Here is an 18,965-nt window from a genome sequence, read left to right as displayed (position 1 = left end):
AATTAGCATTTAAAAAACCTTGCAAATTCAGTTAAAAAACCATAGGTTTCACACATGTTAGAGTTAGGTGGATATTTCACTCGTAAAAAACCAATGAAATTCCCCCGTTATAGTTAGTTCAGATAACTATAACTCGCGCGACCGCCACTCTATCACAAGGATGATGTCATCAGTGATGTCATGAGTGATGCCACTGACCATGTCATGAGTGATGTAATATGTGACGTCATGAGCAGTGGATTGCGGGCGCGCAAGTTATAGTTATCTGAACTAACTATAACGGGGGAATTTCATTGGTTTTTTACGAGTGAAATATCCACCTAAATATAACATGTGTGAAACCTATGGTTTTTTAAGTGAATTTGCAAGGTTTTTTAAATGCTAATTCCTAACTATAACGTGTGTGAAACCTATGGTTTTTTCAGTGAATATATATATATATATATATATATATATTCACTGAAAAAACCATAGGTTTCACACATGTTATAGTTAGCTGGACATTTTACTGATAAAAAACCAATGAAATTCCCCCGTTATAGTTACTGCAGGCAACTATAACTCACGCGACCGCAATCCTCTGCTGATGCTAATACTGTATTTAGACACTTATTTTCCCATGTCTTCTTCCATTAAATTTTAGCTTTACATATATTACAAATATTTTTTTTTCATAAAGACACATATGTCATCAGCAGAAGATTGCGGTCGCGTGAGTTATAGTTGCCTGCAGTAACTATAACGGGGGAATTTCATTGGTTTTTTATCAGTAAAATGTCCAGCTAACTATAACATGTGTGAAACCTATGGTTTTTTCAGTGAATTTGCAAGGTTTTTTAAATGCTAAGTTACTTTACGCCATTCGTGGCGTGCGCGCCCAGTTAACGCAGTTCGTTCCGTGCGCGCACGGTGCGCTTCGCGCACCGTGCGCGCACAGTGAGCACGCGGTGCGCTTCGCGCACCGCGCGCCCACTTTACGCAGTTAGTGCCGTGCACGCACAGTGGTCACGCGGTCACGTTAAGCGGGATGGGCCATGTACGCACGATGCGCTTCGCGCACCGTGCGCACATGGGGGACATATTTTGCGCATCTTTGTGAAATGTATTCTTTGTTAACTTCTTAGATGTTATATGCCATGCGCAAATGGTGCCCTTCGGGCACCATTTGCACACGGGGTGGGGAGAATGTGGATAATTTTTTTTTTTTAATAATTTTTTAGCGTACGGTAAGCGTAATCGGCGATTTTCCGAAAAAAAAAATATTTTTTTTTTGGGCTTGGGGGTGGTTTGGGGACCCCTGTATCAATGCTGGGTGGTTAGGATCTCATGAAACTGCCTCTTTACACATTTTTGGGGTTCGTTTTTGCTGCCCAACTCAGGAAGCGAGAGAGAAAATGGCGGCCGCCGCTTCCTGGTTTTGACCGATTCGAATGTTTACTAAGATCTAAGAGCCAATCAGAATCGCGCTCGCGCACGCCACCGTACGCGTACGGTAAGCTTACGGTAAGCTTTCGGTAAGCGCACCGTAAGCTGCCACAGATATATATATTGATTTAAAGGCTATTTTCTCAGAATCTACTGAACAGATTTACACCAAACCTACAAAAGGCACTTCCTTGACCTGGGGACTACCTCTCTGCCAAATTTCATTAAATTCTGTTCAGCCGTTCGGGCTGTAGCCCTGTCTAAAGGTCCTATGGAAAAATGCATGGGAAAAACGCGTTTTGGGACCCCCCTTTTATCTCAGCCCCCGCTTGACGAATCCCCCCGAGACTTTCAGGGTAGGAGCGGAGCGTAGCGCCCCACCTATTTTGAAAAATTCGCAAGGATTCGTCGACCGGCACCAAAGTTAATCAAAATAGAATGTTGCGGATTTCCTATGGAAACGTGGTCCTAACTATAACTACCTACTGGCGACCGCCAGTAGGTAATATATATATATATATATATATATATATATATATATATATATATTCCCCCGTTATAGTTACACATAGTCACTCATGCTAATAAAGAATCAAACATACATTTACTTGCATATACAGTTATACACACACCACCACACTTACTTCTGCGGAAACTTGCACATACTTAGTCTTTTAAACAATCACTTATGGAAATACATACTTATTCATACAGGAACTCTTTCAATCTCTCACTCTCACATATACTCACATATATAAACCAATAGTCACATATACTAGTTTAAAACATATGTAGTTACTCATAAAGACACTATTGAGACAGTCATTCACTCACTAACACACCCATGCACACACTCATCCACCCATACAGTCCTGCACACATGCTGTGTTCAACACATACAAACAGTGAGTCACTCATTCATGCACCTATGCACTACGTAATACCCCCCACCGAACCATGCAGACACTCAGACTGATACTCAAAAAACCAACTAATAACCTATATAGACACCCATGTAGCTACTCACCAACCCATGCAGCCACTTATACACAAAGTGAGAGACTGATACAGATATTTACATATTTAAACATTACTCACTTAGCCATGTATTCACTATGATACACTTAATCAGTCAGTTACACAATCAATTTTTCAAAAACAAATCATCCATTTAGACACTTATATACCCATTTATTCTTCCATCGACCTTGAGATATACATATATAAAACATATTTAATTTTCAGAAAAACACACATTCACTGGATGATGTCATCAGTGATGTCATCAGTGATGTCATTTGAGATGTCATCAGTGATGTCATGAGTGATGTCACTGACCATGTCATGAGTGATGTAATATGTGACGTCATCAGCAGTGCATTGCGGGCGCGCGAGTTATAGTTAGCTGAACTAACTATAACGGGGGAATTTCAATGGTTTTTTACGAGTGAAATGTCCAGCTAACTATAACATGTGTGAAACCTTTGGTTTTTTCATTGAATTTCTAAGGTTTTTTAAATGCTAATTCCTAACTATAACGTGTGTGAAACCCATGGTTTTTTCAGTGAATATATATATATATAGATATACATATATGTCATCAGTGATGTCATTTGAGATGTCATCAGTGATGTCATGAGTGATGTCACTAACCATGTCATGAGTGCACTAACCTAGCAGTAGTCTGATGATTTAGTCAGTTTCCAAGTACTCATGTTGTGAACCATACATTACCACATAGATTGTTTCAAATGTCTATGCAGTATGCATGCAGTCTTCTAACATACTATACACTTGTCTTTCACATTTTCAATTCGCTAGTCAGTATCCATACACTTCCAGGAAACACCCTGTAACTCCCTTTGCAGTCCTCTAGTGACCCATTCAGCATCATGTACTAATCCATTCACTGTGCCAAAATCCAAACACTTATAAATTCACCAAGATACTATCTTTGCAGTACTCTAATCATTCAGTCAGTGCCTAAGTATTCATGCACTGAGCCAGGCCTTAGCACATGGACTGCTTCAAACCCCTATCCACTATGTATGCAGTCTTCTAACCACCTAGACACTTGTCTTTCACACTTTCAATTCCTTAGTAGGTATCCATACAGTCCAGCAAACATCCTGTCACTCCCTTTGTACTCCTCTAGTGACCCATTCAGTACCAAGTACTAATCCATTCCCTGTGCGAAAAGCCTACCACTTATAAATTCACCTAGGCACTCTCCTTGCTGTACTCTAATCATTCAGTCAGTACCCAAGTACTCATGCAGTGAGCCAGGCCTTAGCATATGGACTGCTTTAAATGCCTATCCAGTATGGATGCAGTCCTCTAATCACCAACACAGTTGTCTTTCACACATTCAATTCCCTAGTTAGTATTCATACACTTCTAGCAAACACCCTGTCACTCACCCAGTGTGTCTCCTTATAGTCCTGTAATCATTTAGTCAGTTAGCATGTAGTCTTTTAGTGAGGTAGGCTTTAGGGCATGAACTGCTTCAAAGTAGTCTGCACTATGCATGTAGTGTTTTAACGATCGTCACACTTGTGGTTCAGGGCTATAGTTTCTTAGTCAGTTTAAAAAAAAAAGGTGTTTGTATAGTAATGGGATAGTATACATTTGAAAGTTATTAATATACATTTATTTGTGATTCTTTTTTACAGATACAGAACAGGAGTGTTTCTCATCTGTTTGCACTCTTCTCGTGCCAGATTGTTTGGGTGAAGGGTCCTTATGTGTTTCATCATACTTGCTGTGCCGCATGAGTATTTTTTGTTAGGGTCCCTCGTAACAGAACTCTTTTGCAAATCTTGTGCGTGACGAAGGTGGCATTGGTCTTTGTTTGCCCCTCGAGAAAAGTAGAACTTTTCCTCCTAGGTATAGTGGTTGTTGTCTAGAATCACACTGTGAGTATGTGTGCATTTGGGAACCACTGTGAGAGAAGCATTTGGTAAAATTGTGTATTTTTTTAGCAGATAACTCTTTTAAAACCTGTCATGTTGTCAAGTTTTAGTAGCATTAGAAGCCAGTCTTTGCTTATGCGTTGATTAAATGAGTCATGCTTTGACACTAATGTGCTGTACTTAAATATGTAGATTGTGTGCAGTACCATTACCTTTTCTAGACTAGTGAATGAGTTTTGGTAAACTGCTAGGGATAGTGTTGCTTGTCTAAAATCACACTGTGAGTCTGTGTACATTTGGGTAAGGATTGTGAGAGAAGCATTTGGTAACATAGTGTATTTGAAGACAGATAACTGTTTTAAAATCGGTCATGTTATCAAGTTTTAGTAGCTTTAGAAGCTATTCTTTGCTTATGCATTGATAAAATGAGTCAGCGTTTGATACTAAAGTGCAGTACCATGTACTATTCTCTTCACTGTGCCAGAACTGAAAATGTAAAAGTTTTACCCAGGCACTAGCCTAGCAGTAGTCTGATGATTTAGTCAGTTTCCAAGTACTCATGTTGTGAACCATACAGTACCACATAGATTGCTTCAAATGTCTATGCAATATGCATGCAGTCTTCTAACATACTATACACTTGTCTTTCACATTTTCAATTCGCTAGTCAGTATCCATACACTTCCAGGAAACACCCTGTAACTCCCTTTGTAGTCCTCTAGTGACCCATTCAGCACCATGTACTAACCATTCACTGTGCCAAAACCCAAACACTTATAAATTCACCAATATACTATCTTTGCAGTACTCTAATCATTCAGTCAGTGCCTAAGTATTCATGCACTGAGCCAGGCCTTAGCACATGGACTGCTTCAAACCCCTATCCACTATGTATACAGTCTTCTAACCACCTAGACACTTGTCTTTCACACTTTCAATTCCCTAGTCAGTATCCATACAGTCCAGCAAACATCCTGTCACTCCCTTTGCACTCATCTAGTGACCCATTCAGTACCAAGTACTAATCCATTCCCTACGCCAAAAGCCTACCACTTAAAAATTCACCTAGGCACTCTCCTTGCTGTACTCTAATCATTCAGTCAGTACCTAAGTACTCATGCATTGAGCCAGGCCTTAGCACATGGACTGCTTTAAATGCCTATCCAGTATGGATGCAGTCCTCTGATCACCTACACAGTTGTCTTTAACACCTTCAATTCCCTAGTTAGTATTCATACACTTCTAGCAAACACCCTGTCACTCACCCAGTGTGTCTCCTTATAGTACTGTAATCATTTAGTCAGTTAGTATGTAGTCTTTTAGTGAGGTAGGCTTTAGAGCATGAACTGCTTCAAAGTAGTATGCACTATGCATGTAGTGTTTTAACGATCGTCACACTTGTGGTTCAGGGCTATAGTTTCTTAGTCAGTTTTTATATAAAATGTGTTTGTACAGTAATGGAATAGTATAAATGTGAAAGTTATTAATATACATTTATTTGTGATTCTTTTTTACAGATACAGAACAGGAGTGTTTCTCATCTGTTTGCACTCTTCTCATGAAGATTGTTTGGATGAAGGGTCCTTAGGTGTTTCATCATACTTGCCGTGCCGCACGAGTATTTTTTGTTAGGATCCCCTCGTAACAGAACTCTTTTGCAAATCTTGCGCGTGACGAAGGTAGCAGTGGTCTTTGTTTGCCCCTCGAGAAAAGTAGAAAATTTCCACACCACTGAATGAAAACGTTGTGGGCGTGGTGCATCCTCCAAAAAGTCATCCTTAGATTCGGTGAATAATTTAAAGTGACAACATTTAAAGTTTTTATAAGTTAAACTTATAACATTGTTGTTAGCTGTATGCATTTTATATATCTGTGATTTGTATCTTGTTTTTTTTTTTAGAATAGCATGTTGGTTTTTTTTTTAACAATCTTTGAGATTGTTTTTTTTTTGCCCCCTGTTAAGTGATGAGTACGATTGAAATCACTATTTTTAGTGAAATTTAATATATTCTGAGAACAGCAAAAAAGGCAAAAAAATGAATTTATGGAAATTGTGCTGTGTTGTAAAAAATTTATTATTACATGTTATAATTTTTTTTCCTTTTCATTCACAGATCCAAATTTTAAAATAAGCAATTTTTATGAATTTAGATTGGAATGAAAATGTGAAAAAATGTGTACCATTTTTTATTCCTATTACTGTGAAGGTAAGTTTAACTAAGTCTCAATATGCAGAATGAGGAGGTGTGCAACAAGCTACAAAGTTGAAACATGTTTCTAAAAACACTCTGTTTATACCTATGTAGTTTTGAAATCTGACCATAATCAGATATCATGTGACCTGCAAAAAACAGAGATTTGAGGGGTTCATAATATTTCCTATTTTAGCTATTGAAGGACCGCAATTATTTCAATCATTCTTCTTTGAACATCTTTGCAGACAAAACTCTGTGCTTACCTTCTATCATTCGCAAGGAATTTTAAAAATGGAAATATGTCACTTTTTGTAACATAGTTATTGCGCAAGACACTCTTTCATATTTACAAGGAAAAGGCACTCTGTGCACTTTTTATACTCCATATAAATGCAACCTCATTATGCACACCACTTTGCGTTGAAAGGGTGTTCTATAAGTGTTGTTGTGCATGATTGCACTGAATACTCATAGACAAGACACATGTCTAGATTTATCAGAAATCATGAATCTCGATATGCTGCACCATTCTAAAATTGGTGTAGGAAAGCACATCAAGGAGAATTGTTTTCATTTCTCCACATTTTTATATCTTCAATGCATGCTGAAATGTTCAGCATACATTGAAGGAGAAAAATGCATTTTCTCATTGTTTTGTGCAGGAAGGTGTGTCTTCCTGCAGAAAAACAAACAGCACATGACACAGATATCCTTGCACTATGGTGCAAGGGTGCCTGTGTCACCACATGGCTGCAGTTTAAGCAGCCATGCAGAGAGAAGCATAGATTTGCATCATATTTATGTACATATGTTGCATCCCTGTGCTTCGGAAGTACTACAGCACACTGTAGTTAAAGAGGTTACTGTGTGATTCTGCAGCACTTCCTCATAGTTCTGCACTTATACATTCACCATATGCTACTAATACATTCATTCAGTCAATTATGTACTACACATACATTCATCTAAACTTTCAATAGTTAGAAGAGGAAGTGTAATGAACCAATCAAACCTCTTTTTTTGCAGGTCACATGGGATCCGCGCACCCTGCGCTTACGCAGCACGCACCCAGTGCGCATCCGCAAAATTGAATTAAAAAAAAATTATAGGATTAGATGTAAAAATATATTACTTTTAAGACTAGTTTAGAGTTTGTCTTCAATTAATATTCACATGAAATACATAAATATGTTTTTTTAAATGTTAAATACTTCGCGGGATCTGTGCACCTACCGCATCATAGACGCAGATGACGCATCGCGGAAGCGCGTAAACGTCGCGTTACGTACATCGAACGTGCCGCGTATAGGCTGGGAGTCGCGTACCGGTCGCATTGGAATCGCGCACTAACCACGTACCCAACGCATACCATGCGCGGATGCTACCGCGTAGGGATCGAGAACGGAGCGCATAGGGTGCGCGGATCCAAAAACATTGAGAAAAATATATAAAATACAGTTTTGAACATATAGTTAAAAAAATATTTTGAAAAATATAAAAAAATATGTTTGAAAAACCCATTAAGTTCAAATAATATTTTTAAATTTTTAAAAGAATTAATTGAAAAAATAGTTTAAAAAATGGTGATAAAAAGTATTTAAAAAAAAAGATAATTAATGAAATTGACACACTGAGTTTGAAAAATATAGAAATCCAATCAAAATCATTAAACATGATATCTTCAGAGATAAGTTATAGATAGGAATTAGCATTTAAAAAACCTTTGAAATTCACTGAAAAAACCATAGGTTTCATGCACGTTATAGTTAGGAATTGGCATTTAAAAAACCTTTGTAATTCAGTGAAAAAACCAAAGGGTTCAGGGGCGTTATAGTTAGGAATTGGCATCTAAAAAACCTTAGAAATTAACTAAAAAAAACATAGGTTTCAGGGGCATTATATTTAGCTGGACATTTCCCTCTTACAAAACCCTAGAAATTCCCCTGTTATAGTTAGTGCAGCTAACTATAACTCGCGCCTCCGCAATGCACTGCTGATGACGTCATTCCGATTACTGGTACTGTATCGGACGCTATGCCCCTAATTGCAATGGCTAGAGGTTCAATAAAAACAGCAAATAAAATTGGCGACAGGGGACACCCTTGCCGTGTACCTCTGCTAACATGGGATGTCCCGACATTGCAATTATTGATAATGATGTGTGCCCTAGAATTAATATAGAGTTGTTTTAAAAGAAAGATAAAAGCCTGCGGAAAATCGAAACTGTGCAAAATAGCAAAGAGACAGTCCCAAGACACCAGATCGAAAGCTTTTTCAGCATCAAGGAACCAAATTTGTGCTTTCACCTTGTTAATATTTAAATAATCCAGCGCCTCAAGTAAAAATCTTGTATTTGTATGGAGGTGTCTTCCTGTTATAAAACCACACTGATCCGGGCCTATAAGAGGCCCTATTATTTTATTCAGCCGGTTCGTTAAAAGTTTCGTAAAAATCTTATAATCTATATTTAAAAGACTTATGGGCCTATACGAGTTTGAATTTTCCTTGTCCTTTCCTGTTTTTTAAAATACTGACTACAACTGCCGAATGAAAGCTTTCTGGGGGGGACCCCCCTTGTATTAAATATTTGGCCAAAAGGAGGAGTTCTTTGCGCAAAGTCCCCTCAAATTTTATAAAGAATTCGGCGGGGAGTCCATCATCCCCATTTGCCTTACCATTGGGTAGGGAAGAGATTACCTCATCTAGTTCTAACCTTGTAAAGTCTTTGATCAAGAAATGTTTATCTTCGTAAGCTAATTTAGGTATAGCGAGTGAACGCAGAAATAGTTTCACGTGCAGCCGGTTCAGTAGCTTGATATACTTCCTTATAGTGATTTAAAAAAATCTCACCAATAGAAGCTGTGGTTTTTACCTGAACATTAGTGACAGGGTTCATTAGTCTCTCAATCCTATTGCGTACTTGATTTTCTTTAGCTTGCCAGGCTAAAAGTTTACCTGCATACTCGCTCTCCTCATATATCCTCTGGGCATGGAAATTACTATTAACATTACCCAGGTCGTAATAATAATCTTTCATTTTATTCTTTGCCTCAAGGAGTTTTTGTCCAGAGTAAAGAGATCTTGTCCTATAATGTTCTTGAGATGCCTGCGTAATATTTACTTGTAGGTTCAACTTAACCTCTCTTCTTGCCTTCTGCTTTGGGATTTCTTTAGATGTAATTATTCCACGCAAGGTGGCCTTAAAGGCATCCCAAGTCACGTTAAGTGGAGCTGTACCTTTATTCCTTGCAAAAAACTCACAGATCTCATCCTCAATATCCGTGCACCATTGTGTATCCAATAAGTTATGCTTATTAAAATACCATCTCATAGGTGGTTTAAATTCTTGCCTTCCAACTTTTAACTCCATGGAAACTGCTGCATGGTCGGAAAATGCGTTTATTAAATGAACATATTTGTGTACCTCTAACCCGTATGATGTTAAATAAAAGTCTAACCTGGACGCTGAATTATATTTTGCTGAGTAGCAAGAATAGACACGTCCAAACGTACTACCTGATCGCCAATAGTCAACAACGTCAAGATCTAACTTGCAACTCTGTAGGGCGATGGCCACTTGGGGTTTATTCTGGCGCCTATCTTTTTTTGAAGAATCAACTAAAGGGTTCTGTAAAAAGTTGAAATCGCCACCCCATATTATTTGCCCAGGTAATCCTCTTAATGCTTGCTTCAATTGTAAAATTGGCAGAGGGTCGTCTATAACTGGAGCGTAAATTGTAGCTAATATTATATTTACATGGTTAAATTTACCATGTAAAAGTGCCCATCTGCCACTAGGGTCGAAGAGTGTACCTTCCAAAATAAAGCTTACATGTCTTCCTATTAGAATGCAAACCCCTCTCTGTGCAAGTCCAGCTATAGAGGAGATTTTATGGCCGGCCCAGCCCTTGAAAATGTTGTCAAATTCGGTCTGGGTTCTATGATGGGTTTCTTGTAAGAAAACAACATCTGGGTTCAGGCTCTTTAGCCAACACTCAATAGCAATTTTTTTACGGGGGTTATTCAGGCCGTTTACATTAAAAGAGACAAACCTCAATGTATTACTCATCCCTCAGTAGTTGTGCAAATACACGAATCTGAGCATTTGTGCAAACATAGCAGTTAAATAAGGAGGAAAAACAAACTTCATTGTATTACTTATCTCCCATTAGTAGTACAAATATGCAAAAAACAGTACTTCGATAATCCAAATAGCAGCAAATAAACAGATAGTCCAAGCAATTGTGCAATTGTGCAAACATAGCAGTTAGAATAAAGAGGAATAAACACCTTATGTGCAAATATGCAATTTTCATAGTTCATAGTTCGTCAGACTTAGTACTATAATATTTAAAGTGCCAACAACAAAAAAAAACACACCACTAGATAGAACGCTACTGCTAACCATTCCTAAGGTGCCAATTCCGATCCGGTAAAAACCGGGTACGAACCGTCGGACGGAGCCTTTTCTCCGTCCGACTCGTACCCGGTGCGAAATCCATCCGAAAATGCAAGTACGATTCATACGGAAACACCATTTCCGTACGAATCGAACAAAACACCGACCGAACAGAAACTAAACACAATTCCGATCCTGAAAGGCGCCGACGTGACGTCGGTACGCATCCAGCCTACGTTTCACGAACCAGGAAGTACGATTCGAACCGACGTCATCCCGCACGGTAAATATTTACCGGCTGCCAAAAACTGCCGGGAAATCAGGACGAGACACGCAAGGAGCAGCTGGACGCGACGAACAGACATGGACCCGAACCTACGTGCCATCCCTGCCCTCCTAGCAGTCCACCTGGCGTACAGGAACCGACGCAGACGCCGCAGAAGGTCAGCACAACAACCAGGGGCAAAGGGGGGGGCAGGGGCAGGACACACAACACCAACACATGGTACCAAATCACACATGGCCTGGACATACCTGACCATCAGGGCCTGGACACTGCCAGGGTGTGGGGGCGAGGCCAGCAACGCAAGCGTCCGCCACAACGGAAGTGGATGGTCACGCGAACCGGTACGTACCCTACCCAGGCCGCAAGAGCGTGGGTACGGAACGTACCACGCGTCCCCCTACGTCACTCCAACAATGGCGGTACGGCCCGTACCCACGTCAGAAAGGCCTTGGTACAGCTCGTACCAGCATTGCTGGGGTCATGTAGGGGTACGCGTGGTATGACCCGTAGCCACGCCCCCAAGGCCTGTGTACGGTGCGGACCCCACGGCACCGCAACAATGGGGGGACGCACCGTACCCACCCACCAAAGGCATGGGTACGGCCCGTACCCAGGCACGCAGAGCGTGGGCAGGGGTATGTACGGACCGTACCCCCACCCGTAGAAGTACGGCCCGTACCCCCACCCGTGCATGTACGCCCCGAACCCCCACCCGTGTATGTACGCACCCAAGCACCACCCGTGTATATACGCCCCGAACCCCCACCCGTGTATGTACGCCCCGAACCCCCACCCGTGTATGTACGCACCGAACCCCCACCCGTGTATGTACGCACCGAACCCCCACCCGTGTATGTACGCACCAAACCCCCAGCCGTGTATGTACGCCCCGAACCCCCACCCGTGTATGTACGCACCGAACCCCCACCCGTGTATGTACGCACCGAACCCCCACTCGTGTATGTACGCACCAAACCCCCAGCCGTGTATGTACGCACCGAACCCCCAGCCGTGTATGTACGCACCGAACCCCCAGCCGTGTATGTACGCCACGAACCCCCACCCGTGTATGTACGCACCGAACCCCCACCCGTGTATGTACGCACCAAACCCCCAGCCGTGTATGTACGCACCGAACCCCCAGCCGTGTATGTACGCCCCGAACCCCCACCCGTGTATGTACGCACCGAAACCTCACCCGTGTATGTACGCACCGAACCCCCACCCGTGTATGTACGTACCCAAGCGCCACCCATGTATGTACGCACCGAAACCTCACCCGTGTATGTACGCCCCGAACCCCCACCCGTGTATGTACGCACCGAAACCTCACCCGTGTATGTACGCACCGAACCCCCACCCGTGTATGTACGCACCCAAGCGCCACCCGTGTATGTGCGCACCCAAGCGCCACCCGTGTATGTACGCACCGAAACCTCACCCGTGTATGTACGCACCGAACCCCCACCCGTGTATGTACGCCCCAAACCCCCACCCGTGTATGTACGCACCGAACCCCCACCCGTGTATGTACGCACCAAACCCCCAGCCGTGTATGTACGCACCGAACCCCCAGCCTTGTATGTACGCCCCGAACCCCCACCCGTGTATGTACGCACCGAAACCTCACCCGTGTATGTACGCACCGAACCCCCACCCGTGTATGTACGCACCCAAGTGCCACCCGTGTATGTACGCACCGAAACCTCACCCGTGTATGTACGCCCCGAACCCCCACCCGTGTATGTACGCACCGAAACCTCACCCGTGTATGTACGCACCGAACCCCCACCCGTGTATGTACGCACCCAAGCGCCACCCGTGTATGTACGCACCGAAACCTCACCCGTGTATGTACGCACCGAACCCCCACCCGTGTATGTACGCACCCAAGCGCCACCTGTGTATGTACGCACCGAAACTTCACCCGTGTATGTACGCACCCAAGCGCCACCCGGCCACCTGTGTATGTACGCAACGAAACCTCACCCGTGTATGTACGCACCGAACCCCCACCCGTGTATGTACGCACCAAACCCCCACCCGTGTATGTACGCACCGAACCTGCAATAAGAATGGGGTGTGCCAAACACCCCCAGCAGTGCCCAGACACAGGAGGGGTGGGTGCAGGGTCCTCCCAGCAGTGCCCAGACACAGGAGGGGTGGGTGCAGGGTCCTCCCAGCAGTGCCCAGACACAGGAGGGGTGGGTGCAGAGTCCTCCCAGCTTTGCCCAGACACAGGAGGGGTGGGTGCAGAGTCCCCCAGCAGTGCCCAGACACAGGAGGGGTGGGTGCAGGGTCCTCCCAGCAGTGCCCAGACACAGGAGGGGTGTGTGCAGAGTCCTACCAGCAGTGCCCAGACATAGGACAATATACCCCATCAACAAGTTCAGTGACCTACAAGGGTGATACCCCAGATGCAGGCGGAGCCATCGCTGAGCCAGCATGGCTATATTGAACAGCAACCCTCACACATCCAGGAAATGTAGACACAGCACAGCACAGCATTTGGGAGACACCCTGCAGGGAAAATGGCCTGCTCCACAGAGGATGGAACACACCTTGGGACAATGTCACCATACAGTGAGAGCAAACATGACCAAATACCATTGGCAGAGACCTTTGTGATGGCACGCAGATGGCAGGGTACACCCCATGAGCAGCACACTCCAACATTTCACAGACCCCTAACACATTATCACCACCCCAACGCAGGGAGCACCAGCACCAACAGCAAGTCCAGGAAAGCATCAGTGTGCAAAACCAAAATAAAAGGCTTTATTCAGCAGGAAAATATATCTGAGAAAATGTCCACTATGTACAAGGGTCATGGGCCAGCCCAGCAGCAAAGTCCGGGGGGGGGTACACATCGGGACGTGTGTCCCCTAGCTTGCCTGCATAGTTCACAAGTCCATTTCATCCACAGAAGAGGGGGCATCAGGGGGGAGGGTGGAAACAGGCACCGCAGGGACAGGAGGGGAAAGGGTAGGTGTTGTGGGTGCAGGGAGGGATGATTCTGCCACAGGGGGGGTGCCAGCGCCAAAGGTGGAGGACAGAATGGCGCTGCACACGTCGGCAAGTTCCCCCAGCGACTCCCCCGCACCCAATCCAACCACAGGCCCCAAGGAGGGGGGGGGCAAAGGGATGGGTCGCAGCGCCACTGGGGGAGGGTGTGGACAGGGTGGGGGACTCAACTCCCCTGGCCGGGTCCCGCCTCCACCGCTTGCGGGGTGGTGTCATCCTGGGGCTGGGGGGCACACTCGCAGTGGATGATGCTGTCACTGACTGTTGGCCAGGAGAGCTAAGGGGAGTGGATTTGGAGGGAGTGGGTTGTGTGGAATGCGGACTCCCACTGTGGCTGCGTGTTCTACGTTTCCCCCCCGACCCAGTGGGTGTGCCTTCCTCACCCTGTGTGTGCGTGACAGGAGGTGTGCGCTTCGACTTCCCTGGTGGTGTGGTGCCTGTGTCTGTTGGGGTGCGTGCACGCTGACGTCTGGATGTGCGTGGGACAGGCACGGGAGTGGGAATTGTGGATGGGGCAGGGGTAGGGGGTGTTACGCAGCGCTGCAGGAGATCCAGTGCTGCAGTCAGTGTGGAGTCTATGGACCTCAGCAACTGCCGTTGGTCAGACTGCGCAGCCGACATGCCCTCCATGTATGCCTCCATCTGGGTCAGCACCTGGGTGTGGGCATGGAGGACATTTAGCATCGCAGTCTGACCAACCTGCAACTGCCTCAGGATGTCCACAGACTCCGCACTCACCGCAGCAGTGGTGACAGGGGCAGGGGGTGCGGTGCCTGGCAGGAAGGAGACATGTGGGGACCGAGCACGGAGGGAAGGGCCACGAGCATGTGGGAGGCCGGTGATGGAACCTGAGGTGGCGGGGGGATGTGGAGGGCTGCCATCAGCTGGGGGGGCAGACTCCGCCACCTCTGGGAGCTCAGCCTCGGACCCGTCTGCGTCATAGTCTGTGTTGGCAGTCAACAGGTCCTCTGCCTCTCTCCCTTCGGCCTCCGTGCCACTCCATGTGCCAGACAGGACAGCACTGCTGGCACTGGTGCTCAATCCCTCCTCCCGGTCCGTGCTAGTGTCTCCTTCAGTGTCCCCCGGCGATGCTGTGGGCAAGGTGAAGAGACAGGAGAAAATCAGACACCTTTACACATATGTCACATGAGTCAAATATACATAGGTCACATTGCATAGCCTGAAAAGCAACAGGAGTAACACCTACAAAACAATGTACACATGTAGGCCATGGAACACACAGTTTTTCGACCCACCATGCCACTGAGACACAATGGAGATCATGACACAACAGCAAATCACTGCACCTGAAATTTTAGAGAGGAGCCAGCCTCTGGGGACAAATGTGCACAGCACCTGCACCACACTGCGTCGTCAAAAAGGGATGAGCATGAATCATATCCATTTACTCTTGCCGCATGCTGCAAAGGCAATACATGAAACCAGGCCACACATGACAGGGTCACTGCACCTTGAGCGTATGTCCAGTCAAACATCACACACAGGCTAAACCCAGCAAGGAGGATGAAGCTTCTGACATGTAGGCCTTGTACGCACAAACCAACCACACCTGAGACAATCTCATTGAGACGGAGAAAGTATGTACACCTCTTACTCTGGGATGGAAACACATGGCCTCCACTAATTCATGACTGTACACACACAGCCCCTGGTGGCCATGTCCACACATCATTGACAGGCAAACATCATCAGATTGTCTCAACAACACACACAGGTAATGCCCACTGTGAGTATGCACAAGCAAAATGGGTCCCCCTGTACAGTGGACACATGTAGCAACCTGTAGGTCCTAACAGTTGAGCCCAGGGTACAATGCCACCCTACCCAACCCATGGTGAAGACACAGTGAATGGCCATATTGTTGGATGACGCACATGATACCTAGGAAGAGGTGCCCCAGGGCACAGTAGTGCCCACACTCCTCCATGGTCCAGGATGGACATGACTGCAAATTAAGCAACCGTCCCTGCACTTAGCAGGCCTCCCACTCAGGCACATCATGTCAGAGGGCACACAATTGGACATGCATGCTGGAAGGCTGTACATTTTGGAGACACACCCCTATGTCGTGATTCACAATCAGTGCCAAGTGACATGGACACCACAATGACTGAAATTGGCCATGGCACACGCAAGGTCCCCATACCTGTGGCACATCACCCCCACATATGATGCTGATAGCATAGGGCACCTGCATGAACTGCCTGCCTAAATAACCTTGTGCAAGAGTGGCTACAGACAGACCAGGGAACACATTGCAAGGAGGGGAAGGGAGGGAGTGAGAACAGCACTGTGCTACTTTGTGGAGAAGTTGACGCACTGCACAATCAAACCCTGGCAGTGTATCCATGCAACTGCACACTTACATTGGCTGGGGACACACAACTGACACACATGTACCTACCCCCTTCCTGCTGCTGCCTCTCCTGTAGGCGCCTGTCCATATCGGGGAAGACCACCGCCAGCACACGCTTCTGGATGTGGGTCAGACGACGGCGCCCACGGTTCTTACGGCTCTCAGGTGAGTCCCCCAGCAGGAGCCGTGCAATCCTCCTCGTCCAGCACCGGATGTCCTGCCAGCGTTTCCTCACCTGAGACAGGCTCCGCCTCCGACCCTCTGTACCCCTCACGGCACTGACGGCTTCCCTCCAGATCTCCCCCTTGGCAATGGCGCCTACCTGTGAGGATGCAAAAGAGAGAATACATTAATCCACATGAGCAAAGACACAGAGACACACATATAGAACAATCCTCATTATGAACAGGCCATGGTATGCATGCAACTAATTGCACCTTTGTCATAGGGACATTATCCACTGTGGAAGGCCAAATGCACTACGTGCCAGTGAAAGCACACGGGTGGCATGAGGGGTACCACACACTCAATGACCAGGGATCACACTGTGCCTCACAGGCTACACCAGGATTATGTACAGCACCTCACAGCAGTCACCTGCCCCAGCACACTGATGCTACCTCAGCAGAGTACACAGACACACACAGGTACAGGACAATCACATGGCATTGCCAACTGCGGGTACACGCCTCACTCTGCCCATGTGCCAGTAGACGGGGGTGTCACAGGTGTGGGGCTGGCTCAGCACGGCATGCACACAGCACTGCTCCCTGCTCACATCGGATGGCCAGGCCATATCCATCCCTCATGCTGCTTGTGTGCAACACTCCCCATATGCACTCACCCACATGACAGGGGACTAACACACACACCAATGTGCAGGGGACGAACACGGCCTTTGGACACTCACAGCACAGGTACACTGAACAAACACACATCCATGGGTACTGACACCTGTCACACTGGGGGGAACACAGGATCACATCAGGACTGTGGAAACAACATCCCCAGGAGGAGTATGCAGGCAGAATGTGGCATGCACCTTGCATTCATTGTCACAGTAGGCACTATGCAAGTGAGGAGTGCACACAGGAAACACAGCATGCTCTGCATGGGTGACATGAGGCCTTCCACACCCTGGGACCCACTCCAAACAACAGTGCATGTCTGTCACACATGGACACAATGCCAGAAGTCACTGTCACACAAAAGGGGCACAGTCTAAGCTAGTGGAGTCTGCACTCACCTGAACCCCTGGTCGACCATACAGGCTCTGGTACTGTGGGAGGATCACATCTATCAGGGCAAGGTTCTCCTCCTGGGTGAATGGCTGTGACCTCTCCACAGTCCTGGACATGGTGCCAGAGGAATCACTATCAGCAGCAGTGGTCATGGATGAATGGATGTGCAGGCAAGTGCTCTCTCATGGGACCTGGCTGCCTTATATATGCCTGGCTGGCCTGTTCATGTATAGGAGTACAGATTGATTGGTCAGTCACATTAGCATCCTACGTTTCATCCAATCCCTTCAAACCTACCCCAGTGTGTGGCTTTGCATGGTTTCAGTTTTGATAATGATGTCAAGTCAACATCCACATTGCAACAATCTAGATTCTTTCAAACTGACTTCTGCTGTGCACCTGGTGCTCAAATTCAAAAATTTAACTCAGTCTCCATGGCAACCATCATGCATTTAGGCCCTTATACTTGTCCCTCATGTGTCCCCTATGTGTTTTCATACATTTACACACAGGTACGGTGCGTTCCACGCCCTAGGGCACCCCACAAGCAGTGATACCGACCGTACAAGCGCTTGTACGGTCCGGATCACAATATGGGCGCTGGCGTATGCGTACGCCACAGTAGTACGGACCGTACAAGCGCGTGTACAGTCCGTACTACTGTGGCGTACGCATACGCCAGCGCCCATATTGTGATCCGGACCGTACAAGCGCTTGTACGGTCCGTACTACTGTGGCGTACGCATACGCCAGCGCCCATATTGTGATCCGGACCGTACAAGCGCTTGTACAGTCCGTACTACTGTGGCGTACGCATACGCCAGCGCCCATATTGTGATCCGGACCGTACAAGCGCTTGTACGGTCCGTACTACTGTGGCGTACGCATACGCCAGCGCCCATATTGTGATCCGGACCGCACAAGCGCTTGTACGGTCCGTACTACTGTGGCGTACGCATACGCCAGCGCCCATATTGTGATCCGGACCATACAAGCGCTTGTACGGTCCGTACTACTGTGGCGTACGCATACGCCAGCGGCAATATTGGCCCAGGGACCCTATACACGCACTCCGAGCGTATGTACGGTGCGTTTCACAACTGTCA

Source organism: Triturus cristatus, chromosome 5_2 (genome assembly GCF_964204655.1).
Source record: "Triturus cristatus chromosome 5_2, aTriCri1.1, whole genome shotgun sequence".
In the NCBI taxonomy this organism is placed as follows: Eukaryota; Metazoa; Chordata; class Amphibia; order Caudata; family Salamandridae; genus Triturus; species Triturus cristatus.
This window is presented reverse-complemented; position numbering follows the sequence as displayed.